Genomic DNA, 7,147 nt, shown 5'->3' with positions numbered 1-7,147 from the left:
TTATGGGAGTTGTAGTCCAGAAACACTAAACTGGCATACTGATAACTGAACTAAACCCAGCAGTGGAGGAGAAAGTGGGAGGAAGGGAGGGGAGATTCTAAGGAAGGATTATAAGGGAGATTCAGGAGACAGAGTTGATTCTCACCTCTTCACTAAACATCTTACTCCCATGGAAATCCTCCCTTTGCACACACACCTATTGCTGTTAAGTGGCAAAGATGTTTTGGGGAGATATGTTCAAAAATAGCATATGCTCCTGCCTCACTTGGTGTTTTCTGTAAGCAGTACAGTGGGAAAACTCAAACTTAGCGTTGTTGCCAAGTTCGCCAGGGTAGGTATGACATAATGAGAATCTCTCCGTCTGAGATGTTAATACACAGATGGTTTGAAGGCACTTTGCGTCTCCTCGCCTTTCCTGATCATCAAAGGGTTCCCTAGCCTGTTAGATGATTGAGTGTGTGTGTGAGGTGCATCAGCAACAATAATAACAGCAGTAATTATGAAGGTGTTTCTTCCAATAAATATTAGTGGTTCTTTTCATCTCGGGAGTGAATTTCTCTTCTAATGCTACAGTGTGAAAGTTCTCAGATGTTGGCTTAGAAAGTTCCCTAGGCATAAAACAATTAGAACCTCAACAAGGTGAAGCTTTTTCAGAGATAGAAAAAGTTACTTTTTAAAAATCACAATTCCCAGAACACTCCTGCTAATAAATCTCTTCTGTGCATTCATTTTTGCAAAAATCTGGACCGTTAGAATCAGATAAACTGCTCCGATCTCCCATAGCTTTTGGTCAGTTGTGTAGCCTCACCCCAGAAAACATTCTTCAAACTTTTAGTCAAAGACACCTTGCTTATTAAAGAGTAACCTATAGGGGACCGCAGAAGCCTCCGTGCTGCAAGGTCAGAAGACCAGCCGTCGTAAGATCAAATCCACGTGACGGAGTGAGCTCCCATCGCTTGTCCCAGCTCCTGCCAACCTGGCAATTTGAAAGCATGCAAATGCAAATCGATAAATAGGTACCACCTCGGTGGGAAGGTCACAGCACTCCGTGTCCTTAAAGGAGTCTGGCAAACAGTTGGCTGGGCCACACATGCCTCTGAGTGAGCTAGCCCCCGAGGGACTCTACTGGTGGTGCTGCCACCTTCTTTCTCTCTCCATTAGGCACCATGCGCGCCTGCTTACACTCCTTCAGGCTTGCCTTTTGAGGCTCAGCCATGTATTGAGAAAGGCCAACGTGAAGTGTCCAATTTATGGAAATGGGCTGCTAAGGGATATACAAGTGAACAAAGCCTAGGGGCTACTGCTGCGCAGTGGTCTTTCCAGCAGCCGTTTCCCAGTACATTACCTGAGAATTCAGGCACAGGGGAGAGCTGTTTTGTGTAATGATTACAGAATTGTGTGTGAGACAGATATTGTGGATTTCCTACACCATTTCCTCAACAAATCCTGTGTACACAACATACGGAGGCATCTCTGTGCTAAGCCATGGATCCCTGATGCCTGTTTGGACAGGATGACCATTTTAACAGCCAGGTAGCAAAGCTAGAACATAACAATCAAACCAAACTTCCTCCTTATCTAGCATTGCTCACCCTGAGATTTGCCCGTCGTTGTTGTGATGTGCCATTAAGTTGCCCTCAGCTTATGGCAAGCTGATGCCTGTGGCTTCCTTTAAGGAGTCATTTGATCTTCCTCTTTTCCTCCTACCTTCAACCTTATCCAACATTATCAACACCATCAAATGCTGTCAAGTCAATTCTGACTTTTCAGGGTTTTTCCAGATAGATGATACTCCGAAACAGTTTACCGTCCCCTTTTTCTGAGGATATCCAGGGACTGTGCAGCTCGCCCAAGGCCACACAGGCTGGCTTTTCTCTTGGGAGGCTCCGTGGGGAATCAAACTCCTAGACTCTGACTGTGCAGCCAGATACCTAAACCACCGAGCTATTGAGCCAGCTGCTACCAAAGTAGAGCAATTTCCCCGAGACTTCATGCAGTCTCCCCATCCTAGTTAACTACTCTTTTTGTCTGTTTGGTGGTCTTTTTGCTAAGAAGAAAAATATAGCTATATTGAGTGGATAGCTGGTTTGCAAATTACAGTATAGAGACAGTTGGTGCGGGGGGCGAAGAGCATTGTAAATGGCTGCTGTTGCTGTTATTGCTGTTTCAGAGAGAAAAGAGGAGGGGGGAGATTTAAAAGTGTTTATAGCTGAGACTACTACCTGACAGTGTCCTAACCTATGGATGTTTTTAAAATGAAGAATCATTGTTCCATAAACATAGCATCTAACCAGAAACCTTGGTTTACCTCAAGTATCCTGTGGCTGCCACTGTGGAATAATCAAGGTCATAATATTGAAAGCTTTTTTCAATCAGAAAGGAACGGTGGTCGAGGAACAATGGTGCACATTACATGGTTACTCTGAGAATAGGTCAATGAGAGGCAAGATTCAGCTTGAAGCTTTCTTTCGAAAGCCAAACAAAAGTGAACGGATGTTGCGAGAGTTCAGGGGAACATTCTGAAGTCAGATTGGGCATGTGCTACGTACGAGCCGCCGGGACATGGAGGACAACAGAACATCCTCTAAAAATGGCCAAAAGGATGAATTTTGGAAGCATCTTTCTTAAAAAGCTCAACTCCACAAGACACTTACTATAAGGAGTACATCACAAAAACGACGCATCATTGTGAGTCAGAAACTTTAACAGAAGAGTCACCCGAAAAGAGCCGAAATTATACCTTAAGAATGGAATAATCCATTGATGTGAGCAGCATGCCCCTTAGGCCTTTGTTACAAAGAGCTCAAAGGTGAGGGCTGTTTAGTCATCGATGGTGGTAGTGGTGGAAGTTGAGCAATCATGACCTAGAGCACTTGTTGAAGTGAAATGAATCTGATTCTGGTCAGCCTCTCAGTGAGAGATGGTGTAAGTATTGTGTGCCTGCAGAAAAGATGCATTAGTCAATCCGTAGTGAGAGAAGTTAACTGATAAAAAGTATGGAGAAGCTGGGCTGGTAGAGTTGAATTCTCAACATAGTCCATTAGTTGCACCATTACACAGAGTGAGGAGATTGTCCCGTGCATCTGATCCTGGGGAAAAGGCATTGGTCACAGCCTCTAACTGTTCTTCTGTTAACATGTTTTTAAGCCTTGTAGCCCTTCTGTGCCCACTAACTTGCTGCCTCAGGTGTCATGTGTAGGAGGATCAGGAACATTCAAATAAGAGTGAATTACCTGTCCAGGCAGCATCTGAGCACAGAGTATGGGAGTCATTTTGTCTTTCATGACAGGTCAACAAAATATTTTGACCCAATCCCAACTGTTTGGAAAGGATGTTATGGATCTTTTCCTCTCCATCACACCTTTCAATTCTGCTGTTCTTCACCATCTTGGAAATCACTTGTGTGGAGTGGGAAAATGTTATATCAAAATAAGATTAAAAACTGAATTATTCTGTAGCTGACTTCTCAGTCTTACCTGACAGATTCTTGACAGTTCATCACTAACATGGGAGACTGAAATCAAGTCTGTTTAAAAGTGGTGTGTGCCTCTGTCCCCAAAAGTATGGCAAGTAGCAACAGGAGAAAAGGGTTTTGGTACGCCACTGTTTATGGAATTTTCTCCTCATAGAGGATTCCTTGGTGCAGACACAGACCAAAATCTTTTCTGTTTGCCACAGTTTAAGTTCTTTTTTTAGACTGTTCTGCCATTTCAGTCATAATTTGGTCTCTCTTTTTAACAAACGTGATTACTTTCTATATATAGGCACCATGGAAAGTGTGTTCTGAACTGAACAGAAGGTTAATAAATATTTGAATAAAATAACTGGTAACAAAATGAGAAGGCACATGAAAATTCCTTCTGACATAAATTCTCTTGTTGTGCAGACCATTCAGTCTGTGGTGAACCAGCAAGAATGGCCGAATCTTTTCTGCAGTCTTCCAGACAGTGGAAAAGTTATTCTGGGAAATACATGTCCATTTTGAGAATGGCTAAACACACACACATACACAACTTTCCCAATTAGGGGTTCAGTGTAAGGCGAGCTGAATCATAAAGCAAACTATGACACCTTATAGATGTCCATGTGTTGCTCATAGAGCCTTTCCCAGTAAGAGGGGTGTGTGTGTGTGTGTGTGTGTGTGTGTGTGTGTGTGTGTGTGTGTGTGTGTGTGTGTGTGTGTGTGTGTGTGTGTGTGTGTGTGTGTGTGTGTGTACACGTACACTTTCTAGAAGGGGGAATTCCAAATGTCTTAAGACAAGCTGCTTCTCAGTCACATTTTCACCTAGTATCTGATTCATGCCTGCACTGCAGCTTAAACATTGCTTCTGTTCTTGCCCTCATAATTTTGTAATATAGCAAGGTATTTAAATTACAGAAATCAACAGATTCATTAAAAAATTGTGATGGCCTCGCTAGGGCCTTGAGGTTATTGTTTTTTTTAAAAAAGATATTTGAAAATTGCTATGATGGTGACTGTGAACATACTCAGTCTCCTTTCAGGTTTCCACCAGTCTCAGATTTCCTCCATTATCAACGGCTGCATTAAAATATCCTTTTAATGTTGGGAAAGAATGGCATGCCTCTAAAATTAGGTTCAGTTTCAACATACGTTCTGCGGCAACTACAACTTCCAGAGTACGCCAGCTAGGACAGCACAGACCATGGCCTTGCTGACCGAATATTCTGGAAACTGCTGTTGAAAAATAAGTAAAAACCCATCCTTCTCTCCCTTTGATTTGCATTCACGGGTAGCCCAGTGGGCTAGTCACTGGGAAAACCTAGTGGCACACCCAGAAACACATACCTCTCCTTCTTTCATTCTGTAGCCACTGGAGTTTTAAAATTGCTGGTTAGTTCGTGCTTCCTTTCTTTTTCTGGGACTGATAACAATATTTAGCATTTACGTAACATGTTATTATGATCTAAGTATTTCACACACTTTATCTCAGTAAGCCTTACAATTATATCTGAAAATTGGCAACATAGGTCATACCGCAGTCAGAAAAGTGAGGCAAAGAGCCAGGGGCTTGTATAAGGCTGCTTACCGGTCCTCTCCTTGTCATCGGCATCTCCTCGGTTTATTTACAAAACAGCTTAAAGCCTACCTTATATTGGCTGGAATCCAGTTGGGAGCCATAACTGTAGTAGGCCACCTGAATCCATGGAATTTACAGAAGAGTTGACTCACTAAATCCCTACTGAGTCAGTGGGCCTACTCTAGTTGCAACTTCTGACTGGATTTCAGACACAGTGTTGGCAACATAAGCCACAAAGAATTTTGTCTTGAAGACTAAGTCAGACTTGGAAAGATGCTTGAAAAAACTAGTTCCTCTCCACTCCAAACGCTGGAAAAGTAGATCACCATTGTAATTGAAGGCTTTTAAAGAAAGAAGAAACATTCACCACTATGCTTTGTTTGAAGGATTGTATCACCCCATATCAGCCTTCTCAGCTTTTATGATCTCTTGAGAAGTCTCTTCTCCAGGGGTCTGTTTTGTTGTTGTTGTTGTTGTTGTTTAATCGTTTGGTCATGTCCGACTCTTCGTGACCCCATGGACCAGAGCACGCCAGGCCCTCCTGTCTTCCACTGCCTCCTGGAGTTGGGTCAAATTCATGTTGGTTGCTTTGGTGACACTGTCCAACCATTTTGTCCTCTGTCACCCCCTTATCCTCTTGCCTTCACACTTTCACAACATCAGGGTCTTTTCCAGGGAGTCTTCTCTTCTCATGAGATGGCCGAAGTATTGGAGCCTCAGCTTCAGAATCTGTCCTTCCAGTGAGCACTCAGGGTTGATTTCCTTCAGAATGGATAGGTTTGTTCTCCTTGAAGTCCTGGGGACTCTCAAGAGTCTCCTCCAGCACCACAATTCAAAAGCATCAATTCTTTGGTGGTCAGCTTTCTTTATGGTCCAGCTCTCACTTCCATACATCACTACAGGAAAAACCACCTTCCTAAGCTCACTTGGTGAGGACATGAAAGAGGGCCTTCTCAGTGGTGGCTCCCAGAAGCCAGGTTGGCCCCCTCCCTCTTGTCTTTGTCTTGTCAGGTAAAGACCTTCCTCTTCAGGAAGACCTTTAAGCAGTAAGTTATTTCAGGAATGCTGGTTAACTTGTAGGTCTCAAATGTTTTTAAATTGTTTTTCATACTTGATTGTTTTAATCTTAACGTGTTTTCAATTATTTTTAAATGTGATACTTATATCATGTTTTAAAATTTCTTATTTTACATGCTGTGTGCCACCTTGGGTCCCCTATAGAGAGAAAGGTGGCATATAAATAATTTAAATAAATAAATAAAGCAGTAATGAGAACACCCACTTTCACCCCATGGAACCATAAAAACCTTTTGGCATCTTAAAGACTAACGAGTTTTGTTTGTCCTGCTTTTGATAAAGTGGGCTGGACTTCATGAAAGCTTATCCCAAAGCTTAAGTGACTGTAAAACTACTTATTAACATTCAATATTGGCGTCCTTAAGCTATCAAAACACTCTTGTTGTTACTCACAACAAACTTTGTATGGCCCTTGGAAATGGGGTTATCTAGAGGGATCCATATTTTCAGAAATACTACACCTGAAAATAATGGCGGGTGGGAGTGGAAGAAAGAAAATAAATGGGAGACGAATCATTACATGGATCTCGAACCACACAACACACATAAGGTGACATTTGAATGCCAGCCTTTCCAACTTTGTCACAACATAATTTTATAATCTTAGGACTGCAGGGCTGGAAGGAACCCTCTGGATCATTTACTCCAGCCCCTGTCAAAGAGAAACAGTGGGGAATCAAAGTCCCAACCTCTAAACCACCGAGCGATCCAGCACATGGTATCTTGTCACTACATAATAACAAGGGAAAAGTCCCCCCCCCCAGGGTGGAATACAATTTCTAGAGTCTCCAAAGCTAGATGGAGGATTCTGAGACTTGTAAGCCAAAAGGAAGTAACTTTTCCAGGATCAGTGTGGGATGGCGAGGTGCTCCTACCAGATGACTTTAGCACCTAGGGGATTCCAAGAAAGTTAGGTCCTTTCCTAACTTCAGAAAAGATGTGTGAATAAATCCTTGATTGCCTCCTTGTTGTTGTTTAGTCGTTAAGTCGTGTCCAACTCTTTGTGACCCCATGGACCAGAGCAGGCCAAG

The sequence above is a fragment of the Pogona vitticeps genome, chromosome 2 (genome assembly GCF_051106095.1).
Source record: "Pogona vitticeps strain Pit_001003342236 chromosome 2, PviZW2.1, whole genome shotgun sequence".
Lineage (NCBI taxonomy): Eukaryota > Metazoa > Chordata > Lepidosauria > Squamata > Agamidae > Pogona > Pogona vitticeps.
This window is presented reverse-complemented; position numbering follows the sequence as displayed.